Source organism: Natrix helvetica (assembly GCF_964273705.1).
Source record: "Natrix helvetica genome assembly, chromosome: 2".
NCBI classification, from domain to species: Eukaryota; Metazoa; Chordata; class Lepidosauria; order Squamata; family Natricidae; genus Natrix; species Natrix helvetica.
Window position 1 is genome coordinate 31,255,494 of NC_138552.1, and position 23,733 is coordinate 31,279,226.

Consider the following 23,733-nt stretch of genomic DNA (forward strand, 5'->3'; position numbering starts at 1 on the left):
GGCTTCAAAACAGGGTTGGACCAATTCATGGAAGTCTGGGGATGGATGGGTATTAGCCCTAAGACACTTTTGCTAAGACACTTGCAGTGTCAGGCCTGCAGAGGTTCCTTTAAGAATATTTGGCCTGCCACACTTTCTTATAATTTCCTATGTGTTTCATTAGTGTAGTAGTTGGGAGGGGAGAAAGGAGTAGGATTGTGGAATGTATTGTTTTGATTCTTCCTAGAAGCTCAAGGTCATCTTTTGTCTTCGCACCTCAACACCTGACCGGAAGCAGAGGGGTGTAGATGCCAGCGTGGAAGATGATGATTGGAACATGTGATGAATTATGGGGTGTGGGGATAGATATGAACTTTCAACTGGGTGAACCCACAGGATGTATATTAGAGTTGAAATTTCATAGCATAATGCCAACATGCCTGTATTATTAAATTGGAACTTTAAGGATGATTCTGTTCTGGACTCTGATTTACTTTTGCATGGTATTTGGAACGCTGACATGCAGATTCCTTCTCCAATTGGATGGCCACCTTGTCCAATTGACTTGGCAGAGCCCTGAAGGACCTTTCATTTTCATAATATATAGTAATATATGCAATTGATGTAGAAAAAGGGAAATTAGATATATATTATCAAATAAGATTGCACAGTGATTGTATCAAGAAATGAAGAGAGAAAAAACCTTCTCATCAACATTTTTACTTTTGTGACCCTTTCTTGATTTCACACATCAGTGCATTCTGCTCTGATCAAATGAAGGAGTTTGATATCGCAAGAAAAAGTTCCTTTTCTCACAAGTCCCCTTTCTATTATACCACTTGTTTCCTGACTCTACTATAAGATATTTCTAATCCAAGTCAATCAGGAGACTCACTGGTTCTGTTTGCAGGATATATGTAACAGGATATATAACAGGATATATGTAAAGGGGTGGGTTCTGGCTTCTTTTACTGCCGGTTCACTCAGGGACACGCTTTGGGCTCATGTGCAAAAGATAGAACCTGTTCTGGACCCTGTTCAGCAGAGTTACTACCTACTCAGCCAAATCAGTCCGAACTGGTAGAAACCCACTTCTGGTATATTACTGTTATGATCCAGGTTGCCTAGGCAGAGACAGTCATCGATGGAGTCCTTTATTGCTCTGATTAAAGGTCACAACAAACAGCCCTACAACAGCCAGTAAGGCTCCACCCCAAACTACCCTGAAGGCAGTCCCCCAAAACAAAAGCCAGTAAACAATGAAGAAAATCCAAAGAGAAGATGCAAACTCACAGGACAAGGTCAAGAGTCAAGGTACAAAGTCCAAGCAAGTTCACAAGCCCAAAGGCAAGCCCACAAGGTAAAGCAAGTCCATGAGGCAAAAGGCAGTCCACAAAACAAAGGCAAAACAAACTCTCCCCCCCCCCCAGGCGTCTCCTGAAGTCAATTCACATCAGGTGTTCCTTGTGAGGAGGAGCGATCTTCTTCCAAGTAGCCTCACAGTCCTCCTTTAAGCATGCTTCCGTTCTACTCTCTATGCCCTTGGATCGAGTGGAGGAGGCAGCTGTTCCTCATCAGAGGGGATCTGCTGCGGACAGTCCTCCCCTATGTCTGTGAGGGCAGACAGCTCTCCATCCTGTCAACCACTTCCCCTAATGCCTGAGGGCCTGGGACAGCATCATCCTCAGCCCCTGGCCTCTCCAAACATTCCAAGGGAGGCATGCCATCCCCGTTGGACGGTCCCAGTTCCAACTCCTCCTCTTCCTCCTCCAAACCAGGATCCATGAGCCCATGACAATAATAATAATTCCATTCAATGTATTCAATGTAAGCAGCAAAACTGAATCAATTAACTGAGCAGGTCTGTTTAGGATTAAACTCTCAACGTCATCTAAACTGCTGAACTAAACCTTTCTTCCAGCCCTAGCAGAAATGACATCTATCTGCAAAGCTATTGTGGTTTTTATTCACTTCCATTGGCCATAAAGGACATGAAAAGGGGATGCAAATGGTTAGAAATAGGTATGACCACTAAACCCTGTCTTCCAATCCAATTTATGCTATGAAAGGAGTTGTTTTCTACTTAAAAACATTAAAACAAAACAAAGAAAGAAACAAATGACTTGCAGCCTGATTTATGCCAGATGAGAAGTCTAAAATTGCCAGAGAACAATTGATCCAGTGAACAAATTGGGCAGAAAAGGAATTGCTGGATTAGTTATAATGTGCAATCCTGGTAATTCCAGTAGTTTGATAAGTCTCTGATAGTTGGTGCCTTGAAGGAAATCTGTAGTGATACAATTGCACCCCCTACTGAACCGGGATGCCCTACGCACGGTCACTCATGCGCTGGTGACGTCCCGCCTGGATTACTGCAACGCTCTCTACATGGGGCTGCCCTTGGGACGCGCCCGGAGACTGCAGTTAGTTCAGAACGCAGCCGCACGGGCTGTGATGGGGAGTACGAGGTACTCCCACGTAACACCTCTCCTGCGCGAGCTGCACTGGCTGCCTGTGGTTTTTCGGGTGCGTTTCAAGGTGCTGATTACCATCTTTAAAGCGCTCCATGGCACGGGACCTAGTTACTTGCGGGATCGCATCCTCCCACATACATCCCTGCGGCCAATTCGCTCACACAGAGAGGGACTTCTCCTGGTGCCGTCCACTAGGCAATGCCAACGGGCGACACCAAGGAGTAGGGCCTTCTCTGTGATGGGCCCAACCCTCTGGAATGACCTCCCCCCGACATTAGAACCACTACTGACCTCCGCTCCTTCCGGCAAAAATTGAAGACTCACCTGTTCCGATTAGCAGGCCTGGCATAATTACAACTGTCCCTCCTGGCAAATGTACTATTAACTGGTTATTTTAGGGGTATTGTTTTTAATTTATTGTGTGTTTTAGGGGTTTAAAAACTTATTTATATATACTGGCTTTGTACAGTTCTTTTAATTCCATTTTTAACCTCCTCCATTCCAACTGTACATATTCAACTTTTTATTGTATTTTGATATATTTTGCATGGACTGTACACCGCCCCGAGTCCCTTTTGGGAGAGGGGGCGGTCTAGAAGCACTTATTATAAATAAATAAATAAATAAACACACTGATAAGTAACAGAATAGCAGTTACCAAATGATTAGATTGACGCACGCCACCACCTTCACAAAAACGACAAGCTTCCAGCCCTCTCCTGCATATCTCTTCAAGGTAGTCCAGACAGGAAGTACAACTGGGAATACCAGCTCTATCTTTATTATAAGACTAGCTGATAACCTGGCATTGTCTGGGTATTTATTTATAGGGGGAAATGTGCGGGCCAAACGTAATTTCTTTTTTTATATATAAAAAAAGTTTTTATTTTTAAACAAACATAAAACAAACAGACATAAACACACACAAAATTAAAACCCTTCTCCAATTACTTACAGTGTATTGATTGGTTACTAAATTTTTGTGCTTTCTCCCAATAGTCTTCATTTGCAATTTACATAGACTCATATCATCATTCAAATATGTATATATACAGTTGTTATGGTTATTAAACATTCATTTGACTATAACTATTATTACATCCTTTTTATGTAAAAATATTCTAAATTTAAAATAAATTTATATTATGGCATTTCATTACATCATCCTGAAATCCTCCAATAGTATTACATCTTTATATTCTATTCTGTATAGAATTATTTGTCTTTTGTAACAAAGCTTTTCAACATCCTCTCCATAGTCCTCACTTACAATTTATATAAAATTTCATATTATCAATCTAGTGTATATATGTGCATTTTTATCATTATTAATCATTTATTTAGCTATAACTATTATTACTTTATTTTATACATAATACTCAAAATGTAACTAAGTTTAACTTAATTTTTATTCTAACATTTCATTTCATCATCCTGTATCCTTCCAGTAATAGTGCAGACCTATATCTATTGCCATTTGTGGTATTTGTATTCTAATTGTTTTCTTGCTAAGTCTTATGTGAACTTCTCTTGGCACCTTGTTGTTCATTGTGTAACTTGTAAAAACTCAAAACCCTCCATCTGTTCCTTCCAGCCGCTTGCCTTCAGTTATCACCGGTGCTTCTGCCAGAATTTCTCTCATTATTTCTGCCAAATTTTCTCCCTTTTCTTCTTCCATGCTTTGAGGTTTGAGATAGAGTTCCAGTTCATTAATATCTCCTTTCAACATTCCACTCCTGTCATTTCCAACCACGCTCGATTTGCTGTCAGTATCAACAATTTTCTTATCACTTTGTTCATATTTTCCTTCAATTTTTTGAACTCTATCCTCAAATTTCATCATCATTTTATAAATATTCTCAATTCTTCCTTCTATTTTTTCTGGTTTTTGTTCTATATTCTCCATCCTCTTTTCAATGTTTTTGTACTTATTTATACTTTTTGAATTTCTAACATAATCATTTGCAATGTTAATACTTTTTCTTCTTCATGTTGCACCATTCTTCCAAGTTATAAACACTGCCACTAAAACGTCCAAGGCTTCTTTGTTAAATTTCAAACAAGTTCACTATAATCTTTAAACCCCCCAAACTTTTAGTGATGGGGGATTTTAATCTGCCGTCGATGGGAGAAGCGTCTGAGGGGGTTCGGGAGTTCATGGCTTCCATGACAGCCATGGACCTGACCCAGTTAATTCAGGGCCCTACTCACGAGGGAGGCCACACCCTGGACCTTGTTTTCGTCTCTGGCCAGTGGACGAGTGATCTGGGAATAGGGGACCTAGACATTATTCCCCTGTCATGGTCGGATCACTCACTTCTCCGGCTGGACTTCCCTGGTGCTACCCCCCGCCGCGAGGAGGCGGAACTGGAAGGTATTAGATGGTTCCGCCCCAAGCGCCTGATGGAACCGGATAGGTTCCAGACGGAACTTGGGCCACCCCCTGTGGACCTGACCCGCCCCCGAGTGGAGGACCTGGTAGACGCATGGAATAGTGCGACTACCGGGGTCCTAGACCGGGTGGCGCCTTTGCGGCCTCTCCTGCGGCGACGAACCACCCTGGCACCTTGGTTCACCGAGGAGCTAAGGGTGATGAAACGCCACAAGAGACGCCTAGAGAGTCGTTGGAGATCCTCCCGTTCCGAACTTGACCGAGCACAGGCACGAGCCTTTTTGAAGACGTACCTTGTGGCATTAAGAGTGGCCAAACGTCAACATTGTGCCGCTCTTATTGCGTCTGCAGATAGCCGCCCTGCCGCCCTGTTTCGGGTGACCCGCTCTCTCTTGTTTGAGAGACCACGGGAAGCCCCATTACAGGGCAGAGCAGAGGAGTTTGGGAAATATCTACAGGACAAAGTCGCTCAAATCCGGATGGGATGGGCCCCTTTCAGTGGTTCAGTAGAGACGCCCGTGGCGAGTCTTGAGGGACCGCTTTGGGAGGAGTTTGACTCGGTTGCCATCGAGGATTTGGACAGGTTACGTGGACGTCTGCGACCCACCACATGTGTATTGGACCCGTGTCCCTCCTGGCTTGTACTGGCATCCTGGGAGGTTACGCGCGACTGACTCCTTGGCCTGGTGAACGCCTCGCTGGGTGAGGGGTCTCTACCGGCCGCCTTGAAAGAGGCGGTGGTGAGGCCCCTGCTCAAGAGGCCTTCCCTGGATCCGACGGACCTAGTCAATTATCGTCCTGTCTCCAACCTTCCTTTTTTAGCGAAGGTTGTAGAGAGTGTGGTGGTAGAGCAGTTCCCACGTCACCTGGAGGAAAATGATTATCTAGACCCGCGCCAGTCCGGCTTCCGACCCGGGCACAGCACGGAGACGGCCTTGGTCGCATTGGTTGATGATCTCTGGAGGGCCAGAGATAGGGGTTGTTCCTCTATCCTGGTCCTATTAGATCTCTCGGCGGCGTTCGATACCATCGACCATGGTATCCTGTTGCACCGGCTAGAGGGGCTAGGAGTCAGGGGCACCGTGTTACGGTGGTTTGGCTCCTACCTCTCTGATCGGACGCAACGTGTGTTGGCAGGGGAGCAGAGCTCGACCCGGAGGCCACTCACATGTGGAGTGCCACAGGGATCGGTGCTCTCGCCTCTCCTGTTCAACACATATATGAAACCGCTGGGCGAGATCATCCGTGGTTTTGGGGTGGGATATCATCTGTATGCTGATGATACTCAGCTATACATTTCCACCCCGAACCACCCCAATGAGGCCGTCGAAATGATGTCCCGGTGTCTGGAGGCCGTACGGGTCTGGATGGATGGCAACCGACTAAAACTCAACCCTGCCAAGACGGAGTGGCTGTGGCTTCCGGCCTCCCAGTTCAACCAGGTGCTTCCATCTCTGGCCATCGGGGGCGTCCAACTAGCCCCCATGGAACAGGTGCGCAATTTGGGCGTCCTCCTGGATGCCCGGTTGTCCATGGATGATCATGTAACAGCCGTGGCTAGGGGGGCGTTCCATCAGGTTCGCCTGATGCGCCAATTGCGCCCCTTTTTGGACCGGGATGCCCTACGCACAGTCACCCATGCGCTAGAGACGTCTCGCCTGGACTACTGCAATGCTCTCTACATGGGGCTTCCCTTGAGATGCACTCGGAGACTACAGTTGGTCCAGAACGCGGCCGCGCGGGTGATTATGGGGAGGACTAGATACTCCCCTGTAACACCTCTCCTGCGCGAGCTGCACTGGCTTCCTGTGATCTACCGAGTGCGTTTCAAGGTTTTGATTATGATCTTTAAAGCGCTTCATGGCACAGGGCCTAGTTATATGCAGGATCGCATCCTGCCCCACACATCCCTACGACCAATTCGCTCACACAGAGAGGGACTTCTCCGGGTGCCGTCCGCCAAACAGTGCCGGGGGGCGACACCCAGGAGCAGAGCCTTCTCTGTGATGGGCCCAGCCCTGTGGAATGACCTCCCCCGTGACATCAGGATTACTTCCGATCTCCGCTCCTTCCGTGTACAGCTGAAGACCCACCTCTTTCAATTATCTGGCCTGGCTCAATCGTAATTTCTCTTATTCCTCCTAACTATTTTTTAAATTGTCTTTAAATATTAATTCTTAATTGCATATTGGGTTTTTACAATTTGGGGTATTTTAATGCTGATTTTTAGCTGTCTAAATGATGAAATTTGTTACCTCCTCCGTGTATGCGTGTATGTGTGTTTTGTATTTATGTATGTTTATGTGCTGTTATATATCTTTTATGTTTTATGCTCCATTGTACGCCGCCCCGAGTCCTACTTGGAAAGGGAGCGGCTAATAAATCCAAATTATTATTATTATTTAATTATTAAAGTCAAGGCTTTCTCTTCACTCCAGTCCAGCTATTGATAGTACTCCAGAAAAGCACCTGCATAAACAATCCGTACTCTTCCCACTATTCCTTTCAATAAACAAAATCAATAATACAATACAATAGTAGAGTTGGAAGGGACCTTGGAGGTCTTCTAGTCCAACCCCCTGCCTAGGCAGGAAACCCTATACCGTTTCAGACAAATAGCTATCCAACATCTTCTTAAAGACTTCCAGTGTTGGGGCATTCACAACTTCTGGAGGCAAGCTGTTCCACTGATTAATTGTTCTCACTGTCAGGAAATTTCTCCTCATTTCTAAGTTGCTTCTCTCCTTGATTAGTTTCCACCCATTGCTTCTTGTTCTACCCTCAGGTGCTTTGGAGAATAGTTTGACTCCCTCTTCTTTGTGGCAACCTCTGAGATATTGGAATAATGCTATCATGTCTCCCCTAGTCCTTCTTTCTCTTAAGCTAAACATACCCAGTTCCTGCAACCGTTCTTCATATGTTTTAGTCTCCAGTCCCCTAATCATTTTTGTTGCTCTTCTCTGCACTCTTTCTAGAGTCTCCACATCTTTTTTACATCGTGGCGACCAGAACTGAATGCAGTATTCCAAGTGTGGCCTTACCAAGGCATTATAAAGTGGTATTAACACTTCACGTGATCTTGATTCTATCCCTCTGTTGATGCAGCCTAGAACTGTGTTGGCTTTTTTGGCAGCTGCTGCACACTGCTGGCTCATATTTAAATGGTTGTCCACTAGGACTCCAAGATCCCTTTCACAGTTACTACTACTGAGTAAGGTATCACCTATACTGTACCTGTGCATTCCGTTTTTGTTGCCTAAATGTAGAACCTTACTCTTTTCACCATTGAATTTCATTTTATTAGATAGTGCCCAATGTTCAAGTTTGTCAAGATCCTTCTGTATCTTAAGCCTATCTTCTGGAGTGTTGGCTATTCCTGCCAGCTTGGTATCATCTGCAAATTTGATGAGTTCCCCATTTATTCCCTCATCCAAATCATTGATGAAGATGTTGAAGAGTACTGGGCCTAAAACAGAGCCTTGGGGTACTCCACTGCATACTTCCCTCCATGTAGATGCAGTTCCATTGAGAACTACACGTTGAGTGCGGTTGGTCAGCCAGTTACCAATCCATCTGGTGGTGATGCTGTCTAACCCACATTCTTCTACTTTATCTAGTAGTAGGTTATGGTCTACCTTATCAAAAGCCTTACTGAATGTCACGATGTTAAAAAGTTTGCTAGGCCTGAACTGCCTAAACTGACACTCAAGAGTTAAACTAAGAAAGCTTTATTGCGCAGGTCATAAAACAAAAAAGGGTTCTTATCTGAAAGTGATTTATTGCGCACGCGTTACACATTCCAAAATTCCTCTCTTCTTTGTTCGGCAGCCAACTTTGGCAAACGTAGCTTTCATTATCAAAATGTAACCAATTAGTTACTTTTGTTTTTCATTTACTTTTATTATTTTATTATTAAAGTTTGTTTATTAATTAGAATATTTTTAAAAGACTTATTTCTTTTCTAAATATCTCAAAAGATATGCGGAAGGGAATCAGCCACGGTCCATCGATCTCTAACAGGGTGTTTTTCCCCTGACAACTTGGTAGCAGAGTTTTGGCTTTTGATGATACCAGCTGAGATGGTTACAATTTATGGCTGTATTTTCCCTTCATGCTATCTAAAGATAACCGACTAAGCCTAATTAGCAATGTCGAAGAGAAAGAAAAGAAAAAAACACGGACATGGAAAGCACTTGAAAGAATCCATTCCCTCCGACACAGAGAAGCAAGATCAAAACGTATTCCAGGAGCAAGATTCTTCAGGTGCCGAGCCAGAAATGGGGGAAAGAGTTACAGAAGGCAAGATCTACGGACTGAGGTCAGTAAATGTCCCTCATTATCAAGATACAATTAATGAACGGCAAAAGTCTAAACGGCAACTGCCGGCAGAGGAAAAATCCTCCCACGCAGAAAGCAGATTTTATGAAATTCCCCCAGATGGTGAGCAAGAAATGCAAAGCTATCTTGATCAAATAGAACGTTTAGAAAGATATGCTAAGGAGGCGAGAGTGTGTTTTGAAGAGATAAGGCGAAGTAGAAGAAGCTCCCCCACTCCCAAAATGTCTGAGGACGCCATCTTGTCTTCTTCAAAACAACAGCCTAAGACACACCCCACAGAGTTCATTGGTCAATTAGAACAAAGAGACATGTACACGTCACCGAGGTCACGTGGTCCCTTTGAGTCAACTGAACTCCCGCATACGTATAGAAAGGAGAGGCAGCCAAGAAGTGAAGCTGCACTGCCATCTGCTGGCGGAGAAAAATTATTACAACAAAAGATCAAGCAATTGGACCAGATTTTTAGAGATATGTCTATGAGTTTTACAGAAGCCCAAACTTTGCCATCAGAGGTTAAGTCTTCAACACCCCCTGGCGGCGTTGAATCCTCCCTAGATGAAAAAAGGCAAAGCCAAAGGCGAATTCGAGGAAGCCAATTTGATGTTGCCACGCAAAGGCCAATGATGCAACCCCAGCATCCCCTGGTTCAACAACCAGCTTTGCAACCAGAGCAACAAATTGTTCCTCAGCAGGTATTCACAGTCACCCCCTTGACTGGTGAGTCCAAATTAAAGGAGTCAGGAGAGAATTATAAAGCCTGGGTCAGTGAAATTGCGCTCTTGCTTCGAAGAGAAGGCACACATTCCATGGTTTTTGATCCTCCCCGTCAACCCTGGACACCTGCAATAAGAGATCTCGAAAACAGAGCTATCACGACTTTACTCATGTCAATGGAAATTGAGATCCAAGGTATCTTTCCACCTGATGCAACTGCCCAAGAAATATGGGCTATTTTGGAAGATTGCTACAGGCCCGTTTCAATTGAATCTTCATGTTTGCTCATGTCTGAGTTCCATGGTTCGAAGTTGAAACCTGGTGAACGAATTGGTGGACATTTGACCAAACTGAAAAGAATGAGAAGTGAATTGAGACAAAATGGCCATGTAATCGATGATATCCAAATGATTAGCATCATCATTAACTCATTGAATTATGAATGGAAAGATGCTGTTGCAAAGATTAACTACGTGCCTATTGCTCAACGCACAGTTAACCACGTTTGCAGACTTTTAGTGGAAGACGAAGCTATCAGGTTAGCTACCCCACATCTGCAACGGCCTCCAGCACCAAAGGCTCCAGCCAGACGTCCCTTCCGAGGAAGAGGCTACGCTCCAAGGATGCCAAAATGCTACACCTGCAACCGTGTGGGACATGACACCCGGGATTGTCCCCAACGAGTTCCAGCTCCCGCCACGTACCAGCCCAGAGGAACAGATTCCAGAGGCAGAGGTAGAGGCGGAAGACAAGGTCGTCGTGGTCCAAGGCATGATTCACAAGCTCCACTTGCAACACTGGCCATAACCAACGTTCCACAACCTGATCCAAAGTTCGACAGACGTCTTTTGTGGACTTTAGATAGTGGAGCAGCTGTGCACGTTACCCACAGAAGGGAACTTTTCACAGAGATGGGCGAACCAGAGCCCGAGTATCGAGAACTGTATTCCTTCACCAACCACACTTGCAAGGTTATGGGAAAAGGAACTGTTTACATTGAAGAGCTCGATACACACATCCCTGATGTTTATTACATACCTTCAGCAACCAGTAATTTGCTTAGTCAAAGTCACTTGTCTAGAGAGTTAAAGTTCCAGGTTCACCACCTCGAAAAAGCAAGTTACTTAGTTAAAGATGGTGATATTGTTGCTGAAACCATGCTGATTGGTGGTGTTTATTACTTAAAGCCAAAGCCTAAAGGGCAAGCACAGGCAAGTATGCAAACTCCAAAAAGGCACAACGCAAACCCAGAGAGAGTTGTCCCAGAGAGAGAAAGCGTTACTGTGCCAAAGGCTCCTAAAGCCAACAAACAAAGAAAACAGAAACAGATTGCTCAGAGTAAGCCTGAGGGTCCTCATGAAACTGTTAATGTTGAGAATTCACTAACTGGTAAACCTTTGCATTCCAGGTGTATTCACAAGTGGCACAGAAGATTGGGGCATGCCAGTTTCCGTGTTCTTAGAAAGATGCCGGAGTTCGCAAAAGGTTTGGATCTAAAGGGGTGTAAGGTGTTTTTGGATTGTGCGGTTTGCAAAAAGGCTAAATCCAAGGCGGCTGCAATTCCCAAACACGCTACACGCCGGTCAACACGCATTTTTGATTTGGTACACACTGACATAGTGGGTCCTTTCCCACCAACCCTTGGTGGCAGAAAGTATTTTTTAACAATTGTAGATAATCATTCTAGATATGGATTTGTATATCCTATGAGAGAGAAATCTGAGACCTTTCAGATCTTTAAAGACTTTGCAGCGTTTGTTTCTACACAATACCAAGTTCGCATCGCCAGAATCCAGAGTGACCGTGGTGCAGAATTCATGTCTCAGCGTTTCCAGGACTGGATGCGTAAGAATGGAATTCTTCATCAGACATCTGCTCCATATACACCGGCTCATAACGGAGTCGTAGAAAGAAGACAAGGGGTTCTACAAACCATGATGCGTTGTCTTCTAGAAGATGCCAATCTCAGTAACGCATACTGGGGTGAAGCAATCAAATATGCAAATTACATTGTCAACCGTACTTGGAGCAGTGTAATCAATCAAACTCCTTTCTACATGCTGTATGGCTACAAGCCTAATCTCAAGAACCTCCATATTTTTGGTTCATATGCTATGGTGAACACTCCTATAACTCAAGGACCAAAGAGACTAAGATTTATGGGTATTGATGATAATTCAAAATGGTACAAATTCATTGATACTAAACATGTGATTGTCATTTCACAATCTGCTAATTTTGAGGAAGACATTGACTGGTTCAGGATTCATTCCAATGATCCTGAAGTTTATTTTCCTAGAGATGGTGTTCCAGATGCCACGCAGCCTGATGATAATTCGCAGGCAGATGTTCCTTCTACCAGTTCTTCACAACCTGATGTTCCGTCTTCGCAACCCGCGGATGCTGATGCTAGCGACGAACGTGAGGACGAGGATGATGATGATGAAGAAGAAGAAGAAGACTGGACTGATGTTCCTAGACGCTCCAAGAGGGCCACAAAAGGAATCCCTCCACAACGTTATTCATGGCAACTGACAAAATCACCATTACCTTTGATTTGCAACGTTACTCTTCCTCCAGAGACATTCACACAAATCAAACAGCTTCCTGATTCAGAACAAGACAAATGGTATGATGCAATGCAGGATGAAATGGACAGTTTAAAGAAACTTAATGTATTCACACCTGCAAAACCTCCAGCAAACAAGAAAGTCATTGGCACCCGATGGGTCTACAGAATCAAGAAGAAACCAAATGGTGAGTCTTTATACAAAGCCAGACTTGTAGCTCAGGGTTTCGCTCAACGTTATCCTGAGGACTACACAAACACTTACTCACCAACAGTCAGAACTGAAAGTGTAAAAATTGCTTTAACCACTGCAACTATTCTTGGTTTAGAAGTTTTCCAATTTGATGTGGACACAGCTTATCTACATGCAGACCTAGATGAAGAGATCTACGTGAGAAGCCCTCCAGGATTCCGAAAGCAAGAAGGGGATACCTGGTTCCTGAACAAAAGTCTTTATGGTCTGAAACAGTCAGGTTTAATGTGGTATTTATGTCTTACTGACAAACTAAATTCAATGGGCTTTATTAAGTCCGAAACTGATGAATGCGTGTTCACAAAAAGATCTAACAATGCATATGAGATAATTCTTGTTTATGTTGATGATATTGTTTATATTGGTCCAAATAAGAAAATGAGTGAGATTTTTGCCAAAAGTTTGCAGAGATACTTCACACTAAAATCTTTAGGACACATTAGCACTTATTTAGGTGTTCAAATTGAAAAGACACAGAAGGGGTTCAGTCTTTCACAAGAGGAGAAAATTGACCACATTCTACATCATTGCAACATGAAAGATGCTAGCACAACAAAGACACCCATGCAAACAGATTTTCACAACTTAACACATGAACCAAGTCCTGAGTTCGAGGATCAAACACTTTATCGTTCAGTCATTGGTTCACTATTATACATTAGTAGTTGGACCAGACCTGACATCGCACTTAGTGTTAATCTTTTATCACGATACGTAGGTAAGGCAACACAATTTCATTGGTCATGCATTAAGAAGTTGTTGAAATACCTAAAACACACTAAGCACATGAAGTTATTGCTAGAACCAACACACACTGATCAACCAAAGTTGATTTGTTTTGCCGATTCCGACTGGGCGAGCGACAAGAAGTCACGCAAAAGCACTTCTGGTTACATGATGTTCCTAAATGGTTGTCCTGTTTACTGGCAAGTAAGAAAACAGAGTTTTGTTTCATGTTCATCTACTGAAGCTGAATATGCTTGTGTTTCAGATGCTTGTAATTCTCTAACGTGGTTTGATGCTTTGATCACAGATATCTGGACACGTCCGATTCGACCAATCACCGTGATGGAAGATAATGTATCTGTTGTCTATATTTCTGAGTCACATTTCACAGGTTCTAGGTCCAGACACATTGACATTCGTTATCAAAACACAAAGCAATTAGTTAAGCAAGGTTTTGTTAAATTGCAATATGTTTCTACACATGATCAGATCGCAGACATGCTTAACAAACCACTCGCCGCAAATCAACACGAATATCTGCGAAAGAAGATGTGCCTTAATTGATGATTTGATGACGTCAGCCCAGACTAGCAAAAGAAGGGGTGTCACGATGTTAAAAAGTTTGCTAGGCCTGAACTGCCTAAACTGACACTCAAGAGTTAAACTAAGAAAGCTTTATTGCGCAGGTCATAAAACAAAAAAGGGTTCTTATCTGAAAGTGATTTATTGCGCACGCGTTACACATTCCAAAATTCCTCTCTTCTTTGTTCGGCAGCCAACTTTGGCAAACGTAGCTTTCATTATCAAAATGTAACCAATTAGTTACTTTTGTTTTTCATTTACTTTTATTATTTTATTATTAAAGTTTGTTTATTAATTAGAATATTTTTTAAAGACTTATTTCTTTTCTAAATATCTCAAAAGATATGCGGAAGGGAATCAGCCACGGTCCATCGATCTCTAACAGGGTGTTTTTCCCCTGACACTGAAGTCCAAGTAAACTATATCAACGGCATTCCTCTGGTCCACTAATTTTGTCACATTATCAAAGAATGCAATAAGATTAGTCTGGCATGATCTGTTTTTGACAAATCCATGTTGGCTTTTGGCTATTACTTTGTTTGCTTCTAGGTGTTCGCAAATTCGTTGCTTGATTATTTTTTCCAGAATCTTTCCTGGTATTGAGGTTAGGCTGATAGGTCTGTAGTTTCCTGGATCTAATTTTTTCCCTTTTTTGAAGATGGGAACCACATCAGCTCTTTTCCAGTCCTCTGGTAGTTCCCCGGTGTTCCAGGATCTCTGAAAGATATAATTCAGTGGTTCTGAGATCTCGTCTGCTAGTTCCTTCAGAACTCTGGGGTGTAATCCATCCGGTCCTGGTGATTTGAACTCATCTAGGGTAGACAGGTGCTCACTTACCATTTTCTTCCCTATTTCAATTTGTGTTCCTAATTTTGTGGTGCTGCTTTTGATAGGTTGGACTGTTTTATCCCTTTGTGTAAAGACAGATGCAAAACATGAGTTAAATAGTTCTGCTTTCTCCCTGTTGCTTGTCACCTTCTTGCCACTTTCTCCTAGCAATGGACCAATTGTTTCCTTAACTTTTTTCTTGTTTTTAACATGTTGGAAGACGCTTTTTTTGTTAATTTTTACTTTTGTGGCAAGCCTTTCTTCATTGTGAGCCTTAGCTTTCCTCACTTCATCTTTACAGGCTCGGGCTATTTGCTGATATTCTGCCTTAGTTATGTCCCCCTCCTTCCACTTTTTATACTTACTTTTTTTGTCTTTCAGTTTGTCAGATAGTTGTTTATGCAGCCATGCTGGTTTCTTTTGGGAGCTGTTGTTTTTCTTCTTCATTGGTATTGTGTTAGACTGGGCTTTTCTAATCTCATTTTTCAAAATTTCCCAAGCTTCTTGAGTTGTTTTCCCCTCGAGGATTCTCATCCATGGAATTTTTCCCAAGCTCTCTCTAAGTTTATTGAAATTAGCTTTCTTAAAGTCCAAGACTCTAGTTTGACTTTGTTCTACTACTTGTGTTTGGATAATGTTGAATTCCAATATTGCATGGTCACTTGCCCCCAGGGTTCCTATGGCTTCAACACCTTCTATCATTTCCTCTCTGTTAGTGAGAATTAAGTCCAGTATGGCTGATCCCCTTGTTTCCTTCTCTACTTTTTGGAAAACAAAGTTGTCTGCTAGGTTTGTTAGGAACCTGTTGGATCTTCCACTTGGTGCAGAGTTTGTTTCCCAGTTGATGTCAGGGTAGTTAAAATCTCCCATTACTATTGTGGTGTGCTTCCTACATACCTTAGTTAGCTGACTAGCAAAAAGTTCATCTTCTTCCTCTGCTTGGTTGGGTGGCCTGTAGTATAGACCTATGGCAATGTCATTTCCCCCACAACCTTTAATATTGACCCAAATGCATTCAAGATAGTTCTCATTATTGTTGTGCTCTATTTCTGTAGAGACATAGTTATTTCTTATATATAGTGCAACTCCACCTCCTCTTTTATTTGGTCTATTTCTTTTAAATAATTTAAATCCTTCTAGCTGTATGTTCCATTTGTCAGTTTCATCCCACCAAGTTTCTGTAATGGCAATAATATCATATCTGCCCTCTTTTACTTGAATTTCTAATTCTCCCTGTTTATTCCTCATACTCTGTGCATTGGTATATAGACATTTGAGTCCATTTTGATTGACCTTGTGTTTACTGTCTACATAACCTGTATTATGCCTGACTGCCCCTATTTTCTTGCCACTTGTGTGATTCATGCACATGGTATGACAATCACTATTACATGCTTGGTTTTGCTTGACAGCAGGAGTGATAATCTTACCCACACACACATCTATGTTACATGCATTTATAACCCTATGAATTTTAGTTTGCTGGGGACAGAGATGTTCTGTATCTATTAATTCTCTGTCCCCGCTCTTCAGTTTAAATGTTTATCAAGAAAATCTGTGAATTTAATGCCAAGTAACTCAGTTCCTTTCTTGGATGGGTGCAACCCATCTCTTTTGTACAGTTTTTCATTGGACCAGCTACAGGCTTCATGACTAATAAAACCAAAGCCTTCCCTTTTACACCACTCCTTTAGCCAAACATTAAACTCTGCTACACGCTGGCCCTTCCCTTTTTGTTCCTTATATACAGGTAAAACCTCTGAAAAGATAAGCCTACAACCTATACTATTAAGTTCATACCCCAAGTTCTGGAAATCATTCTGCACAGAAAGTACATCTTTCTGGGATAGATCATTAGTGCCAAGATGTATAATAGCATCAACGTCACAGTCCTTACTTGCATTCTTGACTATCTTAAGAATACGCCTCTTGTCTCTGCTGGCAGTAGCACCTGGCAGACACCTGACCTCTTTTAAAACCTCCTTATCCTCTCCTAAATTAACATCTCTTACGATTGAATCACCAACCAGAAGGTGACTTCTCTTTTTACATACCTTGATCTTCTTCTGCGACTGATGTGTGATACCTGGTTCCCCTTTTCGCCTTTCCGAAGAAAGTTCTTCGTTTTGGACCACGATCCCCTGCTTATTTGAGTCATCATTATCAAAAGCCTTGAAGATGAGTCAGATATTCAAAAGAAATATATGTTTCCAATCTCCAGCCTCTAGGTGGCAGTGCTGCTTCTTTTTCCTCTGCTTTTACCCCCTTTAGATTCAGAATTTAAGAAAAAAAGTGCTTAAAAGCAAACAATCCAGCTGAGCGTTGTAAAAAGGAAAGAAAGAAAATCATAATCCACGAATATAAAAAAAAGAAGAAAAATAGAAGAAGACGGAAAAAAGAAACCAGTCCAATTTAAAAAGTAAGAGGCATTTGTAAAAGTTCCATCCATAAAATTTTTTAAAAAGATAACACACTAAGTTTAATTCAGGCTTAATTCACCGCTTGCTCTATTCTGTCTTTAATTTTAATTTTACTCTAGGTCTTTTTGGGTGTTCTCTTCTCTAATAGTAAAATTTATCTCACTATTTCAACACACTCTCTCTCCTGTTTTCCTTCCATTCAGGGGCTGTCCCAACCTTCTGCAGCTTCAATGGCTGCTTCTCTTTCGTCGGAAAAATGAGCTTCTCCTGGATCAATCAGGGACTTTGCGGTGTTCCTGAGATCAGCAGGACATGCCCTTCTCTATCACCGTCTCTATGGGATGGTTTAGATCCAAAAGGACCGTCCAGCAGCAGAGATATCAACAGCAATCCTGGAGCACCAAGATTGCATGTCGTGTCATCGCGATGTCAATCCCCACCCAAAACGTAATTTCTAATGTTGGATTTTCCTCATTACCAGAGGGAGCCCCCTTGTGGATTACTTTATGGTGGCAACTCCACTGCACTCCATAGGAGAAGCTATTTTACAGCAGTACAGTAGAAGCCATTTTAAGGCACAACAGGCTGTATCTTAACAGAATATACACCCCAAGAGGTCTTAGGGGTGTCTTACTCCCACAGTATTTTTTTTCCAGAGAGTAAGTGGTCTGTGTACCAAGTTTGGTTGAAATTGCTCAAGTTGTTCCAGATTTTATATATATAAATAACAGTAGTTGAAATATTTTCTCCTCCTTTCCATTTAACTGTCCTGAAAACTAGGGAGTGACCCTTCTAAAAGCCTAACCTTTCCTCTTTCTGTGGACTAAAATAACTTTTACACATCAGTTGTCCATCAGTTGGCTCTCCCTCCTCTCTCCCTCAAGGTCATTCCTACAAACCATTACAGAGGATAAAAACATGACAGATGTTTTTGCTGCCATAAATTGGCTATATGCTTCAACTGAAAATAAAATTCCTGCTGGAATCCTCATGTTGTAACCTTAACTGTCCTTCTAATAAATATTACTGATCAGAATTCTGAGAGACTTCTGTTTCCCGTCCAGATTGCAAAGAGGAAAAAGTCTGGCATGTAAAATAAAATAAGCTACAGACCATAGGCTAGTGATTTTTAAAATTAATTTATCTAATATATTTTCTCATCTATGGAGCATAGGGAAATTCGGCCAAGCCTATTGTCTTTGAAAAAAACTACATTATTTAAATTCCCAGTGAAAAAAATGGTACAAATCAGTCTTTCTATTAATGAGCTTGTATATTGATATAAAATTCTTATTTATTTATTTATTTGTTTCCTTGCTTGTTTCCTGTTCTTTATTATTTTTACAAATAACACAAGCCGCCATACATATTCAACACATTTTCCTCTTCTCATTTTTCTTACAACAACTACTCTGTGAGGTGAGGTGGGCTGAGAGAGAATGACTGGCCCATAGTCACCCAGCTGGCTTTCATAGCTAAGGTGGGATTAGAACTCTTTCTAGTCTGGTGCCTTCATAACAAGATCAAACTGGCTCTTATACATAATTGTTATGTTTCTATTGCTTTATCTAGTACAGGGGTGTGAAACTCAAGGCCTGCGAGGTATTTAGATCTGGCCTGCGGGGCCGCCCTGGAAACAGAAAAGGATCAGCCCGAGGCCGTGTGCTCCATTTTCACTGGCAGAGCACTCGGGCCATCACAGCCCCCCCCCCCGACATAAGTGACATTGAGCTGGCCACGCCGACCCTGGCCACACCCACCCTGGCGCCCAGGGATCAAACACAACCCTGATGCGGTCCCCAATGAAATCAAGTTTAGCACCCCTGACCTAGTTCTAAATTAGAGCAGCCTTATCAAGGAGATGGGCAGCATGTCAATTGAGTAAATAAATGAATATGCTTTCTCTAGTGAAGGACTTAAATATTGGCTGTGATTAGTTATGTCAAGATAGTTTGGGTCTTCCATAATCATCGCATTTAGTGATTCTTGGTATTACATCAGCTTTTGTTTTTAAAAAGGTGTGTGTGTATGTATGTAAAAGTGGATATGTGTCATTAGGTTGAATAAAAACAAATCTTCCCAAATTTTGTGAGCTTATTTACTATCCCTCTTCTCTGTAATTTAACTGTTATTTTTTTCTTCCCAAAGCTTTTAATTGCAAGTATAACCATTTGTATACGACAAATAGGAACTTGCTAATGAAGTACATACTGTATCTTATTCATAATATATGCATCTGAATTTTGCAAATAATGCAGCTATTAGGGAAATTAACCGTGTCTGGTACATTTGTTATCACCACTACTTGTGAGCGGTCGCAACGTGTTATCTTCTGCCCTCCATTTCCCTCTAACTGTACTCATTTTTCTCCTCTATTTGCCAATTTGTCCTCTAGTTGCCAATTTGTGATAATAATTCATACATTGATGAAGGCTTTAGTCCACAGAAGCTCTTTCCATAGAAAATATGTCAGCCTTCAAGATGTCATAAGTTTCTTCATTAGTTTGCTGCAACAAACAAACATCTTTATTATAGTGGAAAATATGAACCATCCTGTTAGATACAGATGGACAGACAGATGGGCGGACAGGCAGATGGACATATGGATGGATGGATGGAACGCTCCCTCAGTATACATGATTGTCTGCTTTGTTGTTGTCAGATTCTTTCCAGGGCTACAATTTTGCTCGAAGCAAATCTAACATGATTTCTTTGTGAAACCTCCTGTGAATGGCATGAATATGTTCATTCTTTATGAAATTCTAGGATGTCTATTCTTGTTTCCTGCAGGTTACTGCTGAATAATAGAATATTTCATTTAGTACATATAGAGAGTACACAGTGGGATCCCTGCATGAGTTCTTCACCCTTGTACTCACCAAAGTATTTTGCTGCCTTTCAACCCAAGCCACTGATGAGCTCTAATAGATCTCATTATATATGACTTGCTATTGATAATTATCAAACATTACCACTGCCGCCGCCACATGGCTTTTTCTGCGGCTTCCAAACCAAGTCTTCCGGCAGTGGCCGCTCTGCGCATACGCTCTATGGTTGTACGCTCTGCCGGCACCTGGCCCACAACCATAGAGCGTATGCCCAGAGCGGCCACTGCCGCAAGACTCAGTTTGAAAGTTGCAAAAAAAGCCATGTGGCGGTGGCGGCGGCAGCGGCAGAGGTGACCTGGCTCTGCAGAGAGAGCTGGGCCAGGGCATCATGAGGCTGGCAGGCGCATGAGCGAGAGCAGAACAGCCGCTCGTGTAACCCCCCCTCCAGCCATGCAGAGTGTCATTCACTGCCATTTCTAAGGCGCCAAGCCGCGGGAGCTGGGCAGCAGTGAACAGGCACTCACACGGCTTCGCAATACCCCTAGGTCGGTGAATGGCACTGTACCCGGCTGGAAAGGGGTTTGCCGGGTGGCTGCTCATGAGTTTGGTCACTTCATGGCTGCTGTGTTGCGCTTCTGCGAAGGCACAACACAGCCATTCACCCATGAGGCTGTGCCCGGCTCTTGGGGAGCCCGCTCGCAAGAGAGCAGCCACCCGGCAACCCCAAATGATAAACAATAAACTCTCCCCTCATAATAAAGCCCAAGCCATATTTTGTGTGTAAAACGAAAATAAAACCCTGACTTATTTTCAGGGAAACACGGTACAAGAAAACTGAAACTGGCACCCATATCTTTTACTTCAAAGGAAGAGTTAAGAGAACTGATAGAAACTGGCAAATAAGCAGCAAAACCTCATTTCTCTGTCTTTTCTGAAGAAAATGAATGGCCGCAGCACTTCAAGTCAAGATATCTGCCGAGTTCATTTCAGAACAGTGTCAAACAAACTAGTGATAATACATCCTTTTTTTCTTCTCAAACAAAGTAAAGGATGTTCTGCATCTTGGAAGCATGGATAGAAATTGAGAGGCAGAAAAGGAAGCTCACGGAATGCATTACTCATGGAGAGGGTAAAGCCTAAGAGACAAATCACTGCAGTGGAGGATAACCAGTAACCAGAGGAGAGAGAGTGGTCCTGCATCTCCTAACACTGCCCAAAACACACTTCTCATTCTGATTCTCTGATTCTCAATCGATCACCTGCCTTTGCTTCCATGATCATGAGTGTTAGCAGTGGTCCTCAATTTTTGGGAACCATGGACCAGTTCTGTGGAGAAAGGTTTTTCTGTGGACCAAAGAGGGTGTGGTTTTGCATGCTGCTGTTGTGGCCTGCCAAGAGCCGGCAGTGTAGGCAGCAGAGTCAGACAGTGAGGAAGTTGGGAGGAACATGGGCCAATCCTGGAGTCTGGGGAAGGCTCTGACCAGTGCTCTGTGTTGGAGGCAGAGATGGGGCCAGGGCCAACTGACAGTTATCAGCTAATAATAATAATAATAATAAATATTTATTTCTTAGCCGCACCCTCTCCCGAAGGACTCGGGGCGGCGTACAACGAAACATATGAAATAAATATGTGGACAAAACAAACATATAACAGAGACATATAATCAGTGAAGCTGGGCTAGATTTTTATATAGTTTTATCCAGCTGTGTGTGTGTGAGAGAGAAATGAATGGGAGCCTGGGGAGGAAGTCACTACACTTGGGGAGGGAGAGCACCAGTGAGGTTAAGCAGAGTCATCCACGGTGAAGCAGCAACTAGCTCAGCTTTTTCCTTTTACTTTTTTTTTCATGATGAGAGTGGTGAGGCTGTGCCTCACTTGCCTCACCTGACTGCACGTCACTGATTCCGAGTACAGTGTCTCAACACATAATGCCATTAGTTGTCTGGTATTTTCAATATCTGGGATATAGGACTTGGGTTCATAGCAAAAGTTTGATGGCTATCAATTTCCTTCCAGATTAACTTCCACAAAATCAGACCAAGCATATTTCATTTCAGTAGAATTTATCTGTAGCTCAGGGTTGAACTATGGAATTCTTGGTGCTTTCTGAGTTTGGTTGTTTGCAAATGTTTTGTTACCCAACTATGTAACATCATAAGTGAGTAAAAGTGCGCTGTGCTCCCTTTTTTAGATACAGTGAATATTTTATATACTACAGGGAGTAAAACCTACAGTTCCTGGCATTGGTGATGTTACCTAATTGGGTAATGAAATTTCTGAAACAAACAGCCAAGCTCAAAGACCAAAAAGAACTCCATATTTAATATCAACTGATGTTAACAGATGTTAACAGGGAACCAGTGTAGTCTGGTAGCCAAAATGTTGTACCAAAATTTGCCATTTGGTACAGCAGACATTTCTCCTGAAAAGTAATAATCGTATGAATATTGGGGGAGGCAATGTGCATAAAATCATATTTGGCAAATCATGCATCTATCTATTTGCTTATGTATCTTGGGGGGGGGAGGGGAGAAGACTGTTGTTTTCATCCATGTACCATTTGAATTGTTATATGAATGAAACACATAATCCCACTAAATTACAGCTTGCAAAATGAATTGAAATAGCATCATAGCCTCTGGTAGCAATCAGCGGCATGCTGATAACTCAGAGATTATAATGAGGGCAAATTAAAATGAAGACTTCTAGAAGACTGTTGCAATTTGTTGATAGTAGAAGAAAATGCTCTAGTCTCTTTTTTTTTAAGTGTGATTAAAAAAATAGGAATTGCTTCAACCTTTTCTCTTTTTTTAACTCAGGGTTGTCAAACTTGTGACAACACATTGTGATCATGTATCACAACTTTTTCCTCTAAACCCGGATGGCCATGGGCCGTGAGTTTGATACCCCTATTTTAAGTGATCAACATTTGTATGTAATTTATCAGGACTTCTCCTTTTGCTCCCATTCATTAATATTTCCAAAAAAAAAGTGTGGAATGCGGATGCCAAGAAGAATTGTAAAGTTTTCCCCTCTTTTTCTTTGCAGCATTTTGCCTTGTGAAATTTTTATCCCAATTTTAACCTTATTGAATTAAGCTCCTTTTGTTATTGGATGAGAAAATTAAAAGTGATCCCGAGTGCCAATTCTTAAAACATGATTTTTCCATAATTGAAAGGTGTACATTTTCAAATATGATTCAGAAATATATAGGATTTTGTGTAAGCACAGCACTCCTCTATTATTCACCAACACAACCCATCTGTCAGGCCTGTAATTATATTCTTTTTTGGATCTTTGGCCTGCCACACTTTCTTATAATTTTCTATGCTGTTTCAGTAGTGTAGTAGTTGGGAGGGGGGAATAGAAAGGAGTAGGATTGTAGAATGGAGTGTTGACATTCTTTTGTAGAAGCCAAGGTCATCTTCTGTCTTCGCATCTCGACACCTGGCCGGAAGAAGATGGGTGTACATGCCAGCGTGGAAGAATATGATTGGAACATGTGATGGATTTGTGGGTGTGGGGAGAGATCATGAACTTTCAACTGGTTGAACTTAGAGGATGTAATTTAGAGTTGAAATTTCCATAGCAGTACTAACATGCCTGCGGAATAAATTGCACCTTAAGGG